The 17,021-nt window shown below is 43.4% G+C and overlaps 1 protein-coding gene across 1 annotated transcript in view; it reads right to left on the reverse strand.

The window, feature by feature from the left end:
- dlgap3 (discs, large (Drosophila) homolog-associated protein 3) overlaps positions 1 to 17,021 on the reverse strand; it is a 147,476-nt gene that overhangs the window by 97,380 nt on the left and 33,075 nt on the right. Inside the window, 1 exon segment of the mRNA XM_020050502.3 lies at positions 10,443 to 10,489. The gene's annotated coding sequence lies outside the window, so the exon portion shown is untranslated.

A 17,021-nucleotide genomic window follows, 5' to 3' on the forward strand; every position in this document is an offset into this window, starting at 1 on the left:
TATTGTCTGTGTGGTCAGTCATATCGTCTGTATGGTCAGTCATATCGTCATCGTGGTCAGTCATATTGTCTGCATGGTCAGTCATATCGTATGGTCAGTCATATTGTCTCCGTGGTCAGTCATATCGACTGCATGGTCAGTCATAATGTCTCCGTGGTCAGTCATATCGTCTGTACGGTCAGTCATATCGTCTGTATGGTCATTCATATCCTCTGTATGGTCAGTCATATCGTCTGTATGGTCGTTAATTTCGTCTGTATGGTCAGTCATATCGTATGGTCAGTCATACTGTCTCCGTGGTCAGTCATATCATCTGTATGGTCAGTCATATCGTCTGTACGGTCATTCATATCGTCTGTATGGTCAGTCGTATGGTCTGTATGGTCAGTCATATCGTCTGTATGGTCAGTCATATCGTATGGTCAGTCATACTATCTCCGTGGTCACTCATATCGTCTGTATGGTCAGTCATATCGTCTGTACGGTCAGTCATATCGTCTGTATGGTCATTCATATCCTCTGTATGGTCAGTCATATCGTCTGTATGGTCATTAATTTCGTCTGTATGGTCAGTCATATCGTATGGTCAGTCATACTGTCTCCGTGGTCAGTCATATCGTCTGTATGGTCAGTCATATCGTCTGTATGGTCATTCATATCGTCTGTATGGTCAGTCGTATGGTCTGTATGGTCAGTCATATCGTCTGTATGGTCAGTCATATCGTATGGTCAGTCATACTATCTCCGTGGTCACTCATATCGTCTGTATGGTCAGTCATATCGTCTGTATGGTCATTCATATCGTCTGTATGGTCATTCATATCGTCTGTATGGTCAGTCATGTCTCCCTGGAACTGAGCAGCAGTCAACGGAGAGACCATGACCGGTCAGAAAGGATGGAGGGACAGGACGTTATCAGCCATGTCCATCTATGGGAATGACAAAGATATAATAGTCACACATTCTCCCCCCTGGTCCTCTACATCAAACACCTATAGAGTGACTTGTCCACACCATTGATTCAAGCAGTCTAGTGAGAAAACATACCATCCATAAAGGTTAGACAGATTTAAAATGCCTACACACTCAAAAATGAAGGTATGAAACAAGAACAGCTCTGTACTTATAGGTTCACTTTTTAAGAAAGATACAATGTTGGTGTTTATGGGAACAGAAGAGCACTTTTTGACTTACAGAAAGGGGCTGCATTGGACCCTGCAGCACTGAAAACGTGTGTGGGTCATTTACTGGTCCAATTTGATCAGGTACAACAATGGACTAAAGGGTTCACAGTTGTCTGTCAAACAGGAACCCCCCAGAGACAAACATTTGGACCCTTTTAAGTACACACCAGTACTCCTATTTCTGAGTTTGTAGACAGGCTCCGTATAAATCTGAAGACTGCTGATCTCTGATGTCATAGTCCTACCCTCTCCTGCTGATCTCTGATGTCATAGTCCTACCCTCTCCTGCTGATCTCTGATGTCATAGTCCTACCCTCTCCTGCTGACAGGACGGGAGACAGAGAGAGAAAAAGACAGGGAGAGAGACAAAGGGAGATAGACAGAGAGTGAGACAGAACGGAAGAGAGAGGCAGACAGGGAGAGAGTCGGGGTGGGAGGCCCTTTTCTGTCTCTCCCCTCTCTCCCACACAGAGTCCCAAGGAATAGAGAATGGATGAAGAGAAAATAGAAGACAAAGGAGTTAAAGAAAGAAAGAAAGAAAGGAGAAGAGAAAGGAAAAAATGAGGAGAGAAAGGAATACAAAAGGAGAAAGAGGGCGAGGAACGGTTGACGATGGAGGACAGAAGTGACGGTTGGCAGGCTTTGGGTTTGGCATGTGGTGAGAAGCTCATAAATTCACAGCCGTTTGACTTCTGCACGCTGCCAACACACACACTCATCCAACATCACACACACACACATCCACACACACCCATCGAAACACACCCATACGCATGTTAAACCCACAGTTGTTTGAGAGATAGAGAGAGAGGGAGAGAAAAGGAGCCTGCCTGCCGAGAGGAAGATAAAGTGTGAATGGAGAATGAGGTGTTATATTAGATTGAGAAGAGAAAGAGAGATGGAATAGGGCCTATACATTTAAAGATGTATTCTTGGATTTCTGTCCACTAGTTGTTAAAGTGGCGCTGTAGAGCCAAACTGTGCCCCGGAACACTGTGTACTATGCCATGAATGTGAAGATATATGACCCATATCACCAAAAACGCTCACTTCCAAGGTATGATAATGATTCAACTTGTAAATTATGCACATATAAACAACATATTACGCATCCAGCACGAAATGGAAGGTCATCCTAAAACCTCATCGTTTCCTGCATGAATGTTGTGTGCTTTAAATCCCACGGTGCTACAGATCAATCCAGATGAATATCATCAGGAAACAGGGTGGCCCGCTGGTCCAGCATGTTGGCCCAGTAAACTGAAGGTTGCTGGTTCTATTCCCAAGCTGACAAGGACTAACAACACTGTCGTTCTGTCCCAGGGCCAGGCAATTAACCCTAAAGGCACCCAGGTCATTGGTGAGAATACAAAGGTGTTCTTAGTACCAAAACGTTGGAACTTTGGAACACTGCTTCACATTTGGGCCTCTCCCTTACCCATTCATCTCTCTACATTTACCCTCTCTCCCTCTCTCCTTCTCTCCTTCTCTCCTCTCCTCCATCTCCCTCATCTTCTCTCTTGAGTCTCCCTCTATATATGCTGATGACATGAATAATATAATGCTGTCATATCCTAGAAACCACCTGGAGGTACATTGGCGCTAAGGTGACAGCCCAACTGTCAATCAATCAGAAATGGTGTCAACACAGAGAACTAGACCTGGAAAGAGTGGGGGAGGAGAGGAATGAAAGGAGGAATGTTTCTAAACCAGGAATAAGTGTTATACCAGCCTCTAGACCAGGATTTAGTATTAGACCAGCCTCTAAACCAGGAATAAGTATTAGACCAGCCTCTAAACCAGGAATAAGTGTTATACCAGCCTCTAGACCAGGATTAGGTATTAGACCAGCCTCTAGACCAGGATTAAGTATTACACAAGCCTCTAGACCAGGATTAAGTATTAGACCAGCCTCTAGACCAGGATTAAGTATTAGACCAGCCTCTAGACCAGGATTAAGTATTAGACCAGCCTCTAGACCAGGGTTAAGTATTAGACCAGCCTCTAGACCAGGATTAAGTACTAGACCAGCCTCTAGACCAGGGTTAAGTATTAGACCAGACTCTAAACCAGGATTAAGTATTAGACCAGCCTCTAGACCAGGATTAAGTATTACACAAGCCTCTAGACCAGGATTAAGTATTAGACCAGCCTCTAGACCAGGATTAAGTATAAGACCAGCCTCTAGACCAGGATTAAGTACTAGACCAGCCTCTAGACCAGGGTTAAGTATTAGACCAGACTCTAAACCAGGATTAAGTATTAGACCAGCCTTTAGACAAGGACCACACCATATTCCTCCCAAGTCTTCAGGACTCAGTGCCTGTCATCAAAATATTCTGTTTTTTCTTTGACCAGGAACAGCAGTATTCTTCAATCAGACTACCCATTAGCTGCAGTAGTGCTAAAGCAGCAGCTCCTCTTCAACGGTTCTGCAATGTGGTTTATCAATGTTTCAGGACAATGGACCAAACCAGATTCAAATAACATGATCCCTCCATAGTAGGATAGTTCATTAAAGTAGATTTGTGCTGATACCTCGGAAAGCAGCCCAGAGTGCACCCCTCATGGTTTAAATACAAGGCCAGCGTTTTGTCTTCCAACTGGGTGTCCAAATTGGCCTAATGAGAACCTCCATCGACCTCCACAGGGACAGTGTGTGCTGAGAAAAACTCACAGAGGCATTTAATTTAATTGGGCAATGGAAGCAGAGAGCCATGTCCCTGGCTTTACAAACACACACAAACACTCACACACATACCAACACTCCCCGCACACACACGCACAAACACTCTCACAAATACCCCCCCCCCCCCCAACCCACACAAACACTTATACAAACAAAGACATACTGACTCTACAAGCCACTTGTAGTGGATGCAAGCTGCAGCTTGGTAGCATTTGTAGAGGAGAGAGGTGATATGGAAGAACTTGGGATGGTTGAGAACCAGGCAGCCTGAGGCTTTCTAGATAAGTTGCAGTGGTTTGGTGGGAGTCCTACCAACAGTGAGTTGCATTAAAGACATGATATGACAATAGGGAGGTCAGGATGTAATGGTAATTGTAGAGCAAGAACCTGCTAGAGATGGTCACCTCCTGTTTATTTGGGGAGGATGACAGTGTTGTCCAGGGTCAGAGCAAGACACCCTGTGAGGGGCCCCCCTGTAATGATGAGGCCTTTACCCAGACTAATAACACAGAAACTGTGTGTCTCTCTTAATTATCCTCCACCTCCCCCTGTACGTCTCCCCCCATCCCTCCCCCATGTCTCTGTCATCTGATGGTACTGTATAAGTAGGGCACATCCATTTTTCACACATCGTCTCTCGTCATTCTTTGTTACACTCGCTCATATTCTCATGTTCTCTATATCTTGTATTCTCTTTCTCTCTCTGCTGGTGTAAAGAAGTCATGGCTTGGCCATGTGTCACATCATATTCTCTGCCAGAACACATTCTTAACCTCAATTCATATCTCTCCTTGTCACTGTCATAGCCTTGCATTATCTCTACCTCACTCATACTCATTCCCACTCTCTCGACCTCACTACCACTGTCTCTACCCCATTCAAACTCTCTTTACCTCATTCCCACTGACTCTACCTCACTACGACCGAATCTACCTCATTCCCACTGTCTCTACCTCATTCCCACTGTCTCTACCTCATTCCTACTGCCTCTACCTCACTACCACGGTCTCTACCCCACTACCACTGTCTCTACCTCATTCCCACTGTATCTACCTCACTACCACTGTTCCTACCTCATTCCCACTGTCTCTACCTCATTTCCAATGTCTTGACCTCCATAAATGCTAAAATACTAAAATGTAATATGGAGAGACTGGCACTTTTGCGGAAGAAGCCACCCCTCTCCCCCTGTTGTGACATGTAAGGAACATTAAAACTCGCAGAGATCACCATAGCTCCCAGGAGAAATTAGACATTCTTCCATGTCCTATGTCCTATGGTTGCCTTGACAACCAGCCACTAGGGGGGCAGGTCGGAGCGTTATAACTGTAAAGTGTCCTTTCAATCCCAGATCTAGGAATGCCTTTGATTTGAGCAAGTACAGTTTATCCCAGAATTAGTATAGAACATTTTATACCAGCATTTGTGTAGTACAGCTTATCCCAGTGTTAGTGTAATACAGATTATCCCAGCATTAGTCTAGAACTGATTATCCCAGCATTAGTGTAGTACAGATTATCCCAGTGTTAGTGTAGAACAGATTAGCCCAGCATTAGCCTAGAACAGATTATCCCAGCATTAGTCTAGAACAGATTATCACAGCATAAGTATAATACAGATTATCCCAGCATCAGTGTAGTACAGATTATCCCAGCATCAGTGTAGTACAGATTATCCCAGCATCAGTGTAGTACAGATTATCCCAGTGTTAGTCTAGAACAGATTATTCCAGGGGTAGTGTAGTACAGATTATCCCAGCATCAGTGTAGTACAGATTATCCCAGTGTCAGTGTAGTACAGCAGTGTTATGATATTGGAATGGATTGCATTTCTAGCTCTAGCTGCGTGAATCACATGTTTAAGGCAAAGGATGCTGCTTTGCATCATGGTAGTTGAAGGAAAAAAGGATATTAATCTGACGGTGCACATTGCCCTTTGAAGAAATGCAAACGATATACACTCGCACAGGTATTAACACGTAGACTGATGGATGTGTTCTAGAGGATGACTGGGCAATCTGGAGGGCAGGTCATTGTTTTAAATATGATATTGTGTCATCCCCCATCTCCAGTGACTGGAGAATATAGCTGTTGTCACGATCATCAGGGTGCAGGACAGAGACGCAGAGGTTTCTTGAACAAAAGGTCTTTTAATAAACAGACTTGGCGAAAACAAAAGGCTCTAAATGGCAACTTCACATGGAACAGACAACAGCAACAATAATCAACAAGAAACACTGGGGCCAGAGGAATTTAAACAGGAACTAAACCAGGGGTTAACAAGACACAGGTCAAAGCAATACACTAATGAGAGTGAACATAGAGAAACAGGAAAACTAGAATTAAAACAAAGAACATAGAAACGGAACAACTAGCACTGCACAGGCAGTGGCCGGCCGTTACAGCTGTGATGTGTTACCACCTAATTTCCTGATTTTACAGATGGACCACTAAGTTAAATCATAGAGAAGAACTATATTTCACCCACTTGATAGAGCATATGCTTTCCTTGAATAGCTAGAAGTTTCATGATTTGTGTTTCTGAGTGTTGATTTCTCCTTTAAGCTGAGTGGTTGTTGCACAGTTTTACTAATGGCCTTGAGATGTGTTTGGGTTTCCCATTTGGCAGTTCATTAACCATTAAACTAGTTGATTCAAGACCAGAATTCTTCACCTCTCCACACATTGATGTTTAACATCCGGGTATGATGGTGTCAAGTTGAGAGATATTGAAGAGGAGAGGATTAGGAGAAGAGATGAAGAGATATGAGGGGAGATATGAGGGGAGGAGTTGAGGGAAGGTGAGAGACTGGGAGAGGAGATGGAAGGAGATGAGGTAAGAGGAGAGGTGGGGAGAAGAGGGGAGAGGAGGTGAAGGAAGGGGGAGGTGGGGAGAAGAAGGGAGGGGGGGAACGGAGAAGAGTTGAGGGGATATAACGAGAGAGTAGAGGGCAGGAGACGAGGAAACAGGATAGGTGGGGAGAGGAGGGGAGGGGAGATGAGGGGAGAACAGGGGAGAGGGGAGGAGAGGGGAGAACAGGGGAGAGATGTGGGGAGAACAGGGGAGAGGAGAGGAGAGGGGAGAACAGGGGAGGAGAGGGGAGAGATGTGGGGAGGTGTGAGGATAGTCAAATCATTTTTGATTTCCCACACAGAGTTACCAATGCTGCACTTTATCTGAATCTATACCCATCCCCCTCACACACACATACACACACACACACACACACACACACACACACACACACATACAGACACACACACACTCAGCATGCATTAATGCATATCTGTCTCTGTAGCTAAAGTTTACCAAGTACCCCTGGATTGCTATGGGTCCACTTGAGAGAAGAGAACGTTTATGAATGCTTTAATGGCTTAACTCAGAGCCTTACGAATTTAATGCACAAACTCACAGAAATAAATACTTTTTGTGTTTATTAAGCCCTAGGTCTTCCATTTTAGTTTTTGGAATATGTCCTGTTAAATAATACATCTAAAGGCTTATTCTCTCTTCTTGTTTATTTATGTGTTCTAATGCACCATAGAAGCAGAAAATAATCAAGTGGTCTCTCAAGCGGCAAACAGACTCCTACTTTTTTTAAAAGCTGTAGTCAGGGAATTTGACCTGCTCAGCAGATATTGCTGCAAATACAGTAAATAATATTTGTTTCTTCTTTCCGCTTATTAAGCCATATTTAAGTGCAACCTGTCAAACTGAGAATTAATTCACTTCAAAGACTCCTGAAGTCTAATTAAATGAACACACCCAAAAAATAAACCACATATTCACACACACAAACACACACACATTATACTATACCAAGCCCCTAAATAGCACCCTAACCCAAATGTTAACTGTAACCTAAACAAGAAGAGGAAACAGGAAAGCCTTGTTCAGCCAGCCCACAATTAGAAGGAATAAATGTTGTTGCCCTCACTGGATTTGAACCAGGGTCTCCTATGTGACAGGCTGTGTTTTTAACCACAATGCCACCAAACTATTATGTGCAGAGAGAGTTCTGCGTTGTTAAACCAATTATACAAAACTCCACGGTTCTAGAAAAGAGTTCCTTTTTTAGTTAACATCCAAACCAAACAACAGGTATAACAGGCATCACCAACTGCCATCACCAACCTACATTCAACATGTTAAATTAGAAAGAGATTACTGGGTTAGTGGTTAGGGTTAGGGTTAGGGGTTAGGGGTTAGGGGTTAGGGGTTAGGGGTTAGGGTTAGGGGTTAGGGTTAGGGTTAGGGGTTAGGGTTAGGACCGATCGGAACATACTACCTCGTCATTAAATTGCTTCTTGATCATTGTCACGCATTTACATCATGCCACGAGTAGCACATATTATTTCCACCACAAATAGCATCTATGAACTGTATGGCTTTTGCCACTGGCCGTTTTGACAGCTTATTAGCAGTAATTGGCTTACTAGTATCTACTAACTTACTACTTGGAATAGTCATTAGAATTGAGCAATTGCTAGAGAGACTGAAGATGAACTTCACACTGCCAAAGCTATTTGATTTCATTGCACATTAATGTTAGTTTTTCTTTCATCCGTGAATGACATTGATACAACAACAATCAATATAGGTGACGATAAGTTACTTTTTGGTCTAGTGAAAAGAGAATCGTGGAAGCCCCTCCTGTTTTACAGTGCAAGGGGTTGTGATTTACCCTATATCACCCTATATCACAAGATAATGCACAAATGCATACTTCAAAAATACACCAGAAATATTTGCAATATAACCATACAAAGTGCTATTTTACTATAACACAGCCATTGAAGCTTGTAGCCAGCAAAGTTTTTGTCTTTGCAGACTACATAACCCTACACTATAATTAACATAATTAATATATAATCAAAATAAAAAAAAAAACAGAATATAACCCTACCATAACCTTAACCACTGCCTAAAATGAACTAACCTGTATATAACCCTACCATAACCTTAACCACTCCCTGAAATGACCTAACCTGTATATAACCCCACAATAACATTAACCAAAGCCTAAAATGACCTAACATGAATATAATACTACCAAAGCCTATAAAAGCTGACTTTACATTGAGGACAGTTTTGATTATTTTTTATTGTTGGTAATTATACTTGTTAGGACTTCTGGACACCTACCCCACCCCCCTCACACACACACACACACACACACGAATACAGTGAATAGACAAGCGAGCACACACTTACACAGACGTATAAACACACTTGTAGGCCTATGCAAGCATTCCATTTAAATGGGTAGGAAGCTGTGTGTTTTGGGGCACATTCCAATCCCCTGTAGTCTAGTCATGATTGGGGTTTAAATGGAACATGGCCCATGGCAATAATGATCTTTATTGCGATGGGAACGGGAATGGTTATGAGCTATGGATGTGTTGTGCATTGAAACAACAGCATTAGTCAGACAGCAAATATATAATGCAATTTTCCATGAGGGCACCTGGGACAATAGTAACTAAGAATCAACGAGTAGGAGTGATGACCTTCCTCGTTAAGACAGAGTAGGAGTGATGACCTTCCTCGTTAAGACAGAGTGGGAATGATGACCTTCCTCGTTAAGACAGAGTGGGAATGATGACCTTCCTCGTTAAGACAGAGTGGGACTGATGACCTTCCTCGTTAAGAAAGAGTGAATCTTCAGATCAGATCAGATCAGCCGTTCAAATAATGGATTTATTTAACACTCCGGGTTTCAGGGACCAACATCACACGTAGCCCTTGACCAAAACACCAAGCTGAACCAAGATCTGCCTAAGACCACACAAACTGTGTCCACAAAACGGGTCCTAAAATATCCCTGAACAACACTAAAAACACACAGTACTTCTAATACTACTACCACTTATAGTAGTAATGATCATTTGAGGCATAAAACAATTCACAGCTAAACAACTACACACAGTGTGAGCGTGTTTGTATGTGTTTGAGTGAGAGTTTGTGTGTTTGTGTATGTGTGTGAGTGTGTGTTTCTGTGAGTGAGTGAGGGAGTGTGTGTGCATTTGAAAGTGTGTTTGAGTGTGAGTTTTTATGTGTGAGTGTATGTGCTTCCATGTTTGCATGTTTGTCTGTGAGAGTTGCGTAAGTGTGTGACCTGGTTAAATGTGAAGTCATGCTGAATCACAGAGGGACCGGTCGTCTGGACAGGTCAACCCAGCAGTAAAGCAGAGGGCAGGTAGGGTCAGACTCCCAAATGACCCCCTACTCCCACCACAGTCCACTACATTTCACCGGCCTTGAAGGCTTTGGGCAGAATACATTCATTTTATTTTCCACCACCTCCTAGCAAATGTCTTAAAGCAAGACTGTCTTAAAGTAAATGTCTTAAAGCAAGACTGTCTTAAAGTAAATGTCTTAAAGCAAGACTGTCTTAAAGTAAATGTCTTGAAGTAAGACTGTGAGAGGAGGTTAGGACCCTTGGAGGAATGACAAGAGGAGGCCACATGAATCAGGAGGGAGAAGGGAGAGATGAAGAATTGGAGAAAATGAAAAACCCTGGAAGTCAAAAGGCTTTATCTCACATACCATTGTGAGAAAACACCTACCCTGCACTGCTCAACGACTCCTATCCATGACCCAGGACTGTCCAGACCTGCAGAACATACAGAAAAAACAAGTTTGTAAATGGGTTTTGGAGACTGCCATCACCAACCTTTGACATTATCAATCTATGACATCATCAACACATGACGTCATCAACATACAGGGCCCATATAAAGTCTGCACCCCTCAAACGTCATTATTTTCTTGATGTTGAATGGCTCCGCTCAGTGTGGCTGCCGTTTACGTAAAGGTTGAAATTGTAAAAAACTAATGATTTTTCATTCTCCAGTGCCACTGCTGGATTGAATGTGACTATATTATTAGTAACTTGACTCCATCACTAGAAGTTGCAGTTTAAAGTCAAAGTAACATTGAAAAATCACCACGCATGTGAACCAAACTGTGTAAAACCCCAGAAATAATGACTTTCAGGTAAAAAGTGTCTCGCTACAGTCATTGTTGCTGCCATCGCTGAGCTTGGTTGAAAACATTCAGCTGTTAAACTAAATGTCAGAAATACTTTAGAATAATTTATGTCCTAAAAAAGCGAGTGAACCACTTCCACAGTACAGAGTCCAGTGTGACCACCTGCCAGCAAGGCTGCTGAAACAATGACAAAACCTAACCGCTTTGTAAACATAACAACATTTTCACTTGCCATTCATATTTTAACTATTTGCACTTTAGAACAACACTGCAAATAGTCAATAATGTAACATTTGCAGTGTTGATGCATAAGTATAACCAACCTTACAAATATTTTGCACTAAAAACTGTTCAAGCCCAAACATCCATTTAAATCCACGATGACATACCCATGACAATTCACGCCAATAGATTGTAATTTTATTTAGAGCATTATTTTTTTTGCGTGAAGTGGCAAATCTGATTTTCACACTTCAGATGTTCCTGTGAAAATGCAGTGTCTTTTACTGAAATCATGTACTGTAAAAATGTTATAGTCCACGTTTAGTCTCAGTTAGTTCTGTGAGTTAGTGAGTTTTGAGTGATAGTGAACACTTTGGAGTAGAATACACACTATATGTACACTAAACGACCAAAGGTATGTGCACAACCCTACCAATTATTGAGTTGTTTCAGCCACACCCATTGACCACAGGTGCATAAAATCCAGCACATTGCCATGAAAAATCCATAGACAAACATTGGTAGTACAATGGGTCGTACTAGAAATCACAGTGACTTTAAACGTGGCACTGTCATAGGAAAGTAAGTTTGTGAAATGTCTGCCCTACAAGATCTGTCCCGGTCAACTGTAAGTGCTAAAATTGTGAAGTGGAAGCAACTAGGAGAAACAACAGCCCAGCCACAAAGTGGTAGACCACACAAGAAAAAATCTCCTATCATCTGTTGCATCACCACAGAGTTCCAAAATGCCTCTGTAAGCAACATCAGCTCAAGAACTGTGCATCACGAACTTCACGAAATGTGTTTCCATGGTCAAGCAGCTGAACATAAGCATCACATCAACATGTGCAATGCCAAACATCGACTGGATTGGTATAAAGCGCACCGCTAGATTCAAATGTATTGTCATTGAACAGTATGAATACAGTACAACGAAATGCAGTTAGCATCTAACCAGAAGTTAGAAGAGAAGAGGCCATAACTTTTACAAGTATTAAGTATAATGAATGTACAAGTGGGAAATGAATAGTTGTGCGATGATGCAAATGCAAGTATAAGTGGCAATTCTGACTGCAATTGAGCAATTTGGAGGTGTAAGGTCGCATTTGCAACTAAAATGCAGGAATCGCAGCAATGAGGTTCCCGGGGTAGATATATGCATGTAAAAACCGAAAAATGCGAGTACAAAGGCCATTCTAAATGTGCAGTGCAGGCAAATTGAAGGTGCAAGGTACATGTAACAATTGCAAACCTCCTTATCAGACTTTGCAAGGCAGTGTCAGAGTCCAGAAGTACAAGGAAGTAGTGCAACAAGGTCCCTGAGAGGCATAAAAATAGACAGCGCAGTCACACATGGGCCCGTAAAGTGCACAAGCCCTCCAACAATGTGTTGGGTGGAGAACAGGCACTTGTTCATGACCTCAGGAAAATACCTGTATTCAAAGAACTCACATTAAGTTGAAAGTGGTGCCATGCTATATATGCCCACGAAAAAACAAATCCTTCTAGCTTGCCTAGCTGCCTATGTCAGCATTTTATGTGTGGTGTGATCGGAGGGCCAGTTAGCTAACTGAAGTAAAACAAGTTAGCATGTAACGTAGCAACAAATATAGATTTTTAAATGTGCTTTATATTTTTTGTTTAGATTTTTTAATTAGCCCTGTTGTTTTGAAACGTACAATGGCTGAACCAGGAGAAGAAATTGATTTGTTTCGGTATTACTGCAAAGAACATTTTTGAGAAGGACTTTTCAAGAAAACCTGGAAATTGTGAGGAAGGGTGAAGTCCCCCCGCTGCTACCAGCCCGTCCCAGTCGAGGAAATGATTTGTGAGGCACTTTTAATTGATCAACTACGAAATGTGCCCCTGGCATACAGATCCTGCAGGTTTCGGGCTGTTTCTGGGCAATACAGACTTTCAGCTTCTTCCAAAGATTTTCTATTGGGTTCAGGTCTGGAGACTGGCTAGGCCACTCTAGGACCTTGAGATGCTTCTTACGGAGCCACTCCTTAGTTGCCCTGGCTGTGTGTTTCGGGTCGTTGTCATGCTGGAAGACCCAGCCACGACCCATCTTCAATGCTCTTACTGAGGGAAGGAGGTTGTTGGCCAAGATCTCACGATACATGGCCCCATCCATCCTCCCCTCAATAAGGTGCAGTCGTCCTGTCCCCTTTGCAGAAAAGCATCCCCAAAGAATGATGTTTCCACCTCCATGCTTCACGGTTTGGTTGGTGTTCTTGGGGTTGTACTCATCCTTCTTCCTCCAAACACGGCGAGTGGAGTTTAGACCAAAAAGCTCTATTTTTGTCTCATCAGACCACATGACCTTCTCCCATTCCTCCTCTGGATCATCAAGACGGTCATTGGCAAACTTCAGATGGACCTGGACATGCACTGGCTTGAGCAAGGCGACCTTGCGTGCGCTGCAGGATTTTAATCCATGACGGCGTAGTGTGTTACTAATGGTCTTCTTTGAGACTGTGGTCCCAGCTCTTTTCAGGTTATTGACCAGGTCTTGCCATGTAGTTCTGGGATGATCCCTCACCTTCCTCATGATCATTGATGCTCCACGAGGTGAGATCTAGCATGGAGCCCCAAACTGAGGGAGATTGACCGTCATCTTGAACTTCTTCCATCTTCTAATAATTGCGGCAACAGTTGTTGCCTTCTCACCAAGCTGCTTGCCTATTGTCCTGTAGCCCATCTCAGCCTTGTGCAGGTCTACAATTTTATCCCTGATGTCCTTACACAGCTCTCTGGTCTTGGCCATTGTGGAGAGGTTGCTTTCGAAGTAGGAAAACCTGCAAAATCGGCAGTGTATCAAATACTTGTTCTCCCCACTGTATATATATATATATACATACTATATGACCAAAAGTTGGACATCCAACAAGCTCATATACACTCACCTAAAGGATTATTAGGAACATCTCATTAATGCAATTATCTAATCAACCAATCACATGGCAGTTGCTTCAATGCATTTAGGGATGTGGTCCTGGTCAAGGTAATCTCCTGAACTCCAAACTGAATGTCAGAATGGGAAAGAAAGGTGATTTAAGCAATTTTTAGCGTGGCATGGTTGTTGGTGCCAGACGGGCCGGTCTGAGTATTTCACAATTTGCTCAGTTACTGGAATTTTCACGCACAACCATTTCTAGGGTTTCCAAAGAATGGTGTGAAAAGGGAAAAACATCCAGTATGCGGCAGTCCTGTGGGCGAAAATGCCTTGTTGATGCTAGAGGTCAGAGGAGAATGGGCCAACTGATTCAAGCTGATAGAAGAGCAACTTTGACTGAAATAACAACTCATTACAACCGAGGTATGCAGCAAAGCATTTGTGAAGCCACAACACACACAATCTTGAGGCGGATGGGCTACAACAGCAGAAGACCCCACCGGGTACCACTCATCTTCACTACAAATAGGAAAAAGAGGCTACAATTTGCACGAGCTCACCAAAATTGGACAGCTGAAGACTAGAAGAATGTTGCCTGGTCTGATGAGTCTCGATTTCTGTTGAGACATTCAGATGGTAGAGTCAGAATTTGGCTTAAACAGAATGAGAACATGGATCCATCATGCCTTGTTTCCACTGTGTAGGCTGGTGGTGTAATGGTGTGGGGGATGTTTTCTTGGCACACTTTAGGCCCCTTAGTGCCAATTGGGCATCGTTTAAATGCCACGGCCTACCTGAGCATTGTTTCTGACTGTGTCCATCCCTTTATGACCACCATGTACCCATCCTCTGATGGCTACTTCCAGCAGGATAATGCACCATGTCACAAAGCTCGAATAATTTCAAATTGGTTTCTTGAACATGGCAATGAGTTCACTGTACTGAAATGGCCCCCACAGGCCCCAGATCTCAACCCAATAGAGCATATTTGGGATGTGGTGGAACGGGTGCTTCGTGCCCTGGATGTGCATCCCACAAATTTCCATCAACTGCAAGATGCTATCCTATCAATATGGGCCAACATTTCTAAAGAATGCTTTCAGCACCTTGTTGCTGAAAGCATAGAATTAAGGCAGTTCTGAAGGCGAAAGGGGGTCAAACCCAGTATTAGTATGGTGTTCCTAATAATCCTTTAGGTGAGTGCATGATCCTCTTACAAATAGTGATTGCCTCATATGATTTCATTTTGCATTTTAGAACTATGTCCCCATTGACGCAAGTGTTTTGGCCACTAAGGTATCAAGCAGATATGTTTTGCCCCTTGTTGCCCAGAATGAATCATAGGGGTATCTTAGAGGAGAAAGAAGAGAGGGAGAGGAAAGGGTGGAAAGAGGGGAGAGAGGAGAGAGAGGAGAGAAAAGAAAGAGAAGAGTGAGATAGAGAGAAAATGGAGGAGAGAGGAGAAAGAGGAGGGAGAGTGAGGAGGAGGTGAGAGGAGGGAGAGAGTAGAGACGTTATATGGAGTACTGAGAGGAGGAGGTGAGAGGAGGGAGAAAGTAGAGACTGTATATGGAGTACTGAGAGGAGGAAGTGAGAGGAGGGAGAGAGTAGAGACGGTATATGGAGTACTGAGAAGAGGAGGTGAGAGGAGGGAGAGAGTAGAGACGGTATATGGAGTACTGAGAGGAGGAGGTGAGAGGAGGGAGAGAGTAGAGACGGTATATGGAGTACTGAGAGGAGGAGGTGAGAGGAGGGAGAGAGTAAGAGACGGTATATGGAGTACTGAGAGGAGGAGGTCGAGAGGAGGGAGAGAGTAGAGACGGTATATGGAGTACTGAGAGGAGGAGGTGAGAGGAGGGAGAGAGTAGAGACGGTATATGGAGTACTGAGAGGAGGAGGTGAGAGGAGGGAGAGAGTAGAGACGGTATATGGAGTACTGAGAGGAGGAGGTGAGAGGAGGGAGAGAGTAGAGACGGTATATGGAGTACTGAGAGGAGGAGGTGAGAGGAGGGAGAGAGTAGAGACGGTATATGGAGTACTGAGAGGAGAGGGGTGGGTGTGGTTGAGGAGGGGGGGCGGGGTTATTGGAGGTCACCAAGGATACAGTAGATACACACACTGTGTCCCTAACGGCACCCTATCACCAAAAGGGTGCACTATTACCGATGTGAACATGGTGAAAAGAAGTGCTCTACACAGGGACTAGTGTCATTTGGAAAGCAGCATTGAACAGGTTTCGGAGCTACAAGAGGAACATAAGTGAGCAGTTTGGCCAGGAAGAAAAATATCCTCTTCGCTTCTTCATAGTGTCTCTCCTGGGAGACGCCACTTTGTGTGTGTGTATATGTGTGTGCATGTGTGTGTGTGTGTGTGTGTGGTGTGTGTGTGCGTGTGTGTGCGTGTGTGTGTGTGTGTGTGTGTGTGGCTGTTGGATCATTGAACAACAGATAGGAAACAATGAACAATAAACATTCATAAGACATCCAACCCATTTCATTTTCTGTTTCTCACAAAGAGGAGGAGGAAATGAAGGTATTCTGTGTCTGTGGGCCACTCCACCTCTCTGAAAGGTTCTGTAATAGTCCTGGAGACCTCTCTGAAAGGTTCTGTAATAGTTCAGGAGACCTCTCAGAAAGGTTCTGTAATAGTCCAGGAGACCTCTCAGAAAGGTTCTGTAATAGTCCAGGAGATTTCTCTGAACGTTTCTGTAATAGTCCAGGAGACCTCTCAGAAAGGTTCTGTAATCATTATTTCCCTGTTTTTGAAATCAGAGCAGTGCTTTGCTGCTGCTAAATTGTGTTGTGCCGCCACAGAAAAGCAGAATATTTTTATGAAAACACAGTTTAGCATTGCATCCGAGCATCTGAGGAGAGCAACAAAATCCTGCACCTGACAGTTAGAGTGTCAAACTAGCAAATGAGGTCAGAGAAACATAACTGTGTGTGTCGGAGCATGCGCACATTTCTGTTGAACTGTCAGTAAATTGCTGTCCCACTGATATAAAGAAGGTAGCCATTGTCTGAGCAACCACAAA

Source organism: Esox lucius, chromosome 10 (genome assembly GCF_011004845.1).
Source record: "Esox lucius isolate fEsoLuc1 chromosome 10, fEsoLuc1.pri, whole genome shotgun sequence".
Taxonomy (NCBI): Eukaryota; Metazoa; Chordata; class Actinopteri; order Esociformes; family Esocidae; genus Esox; species Esox lucius.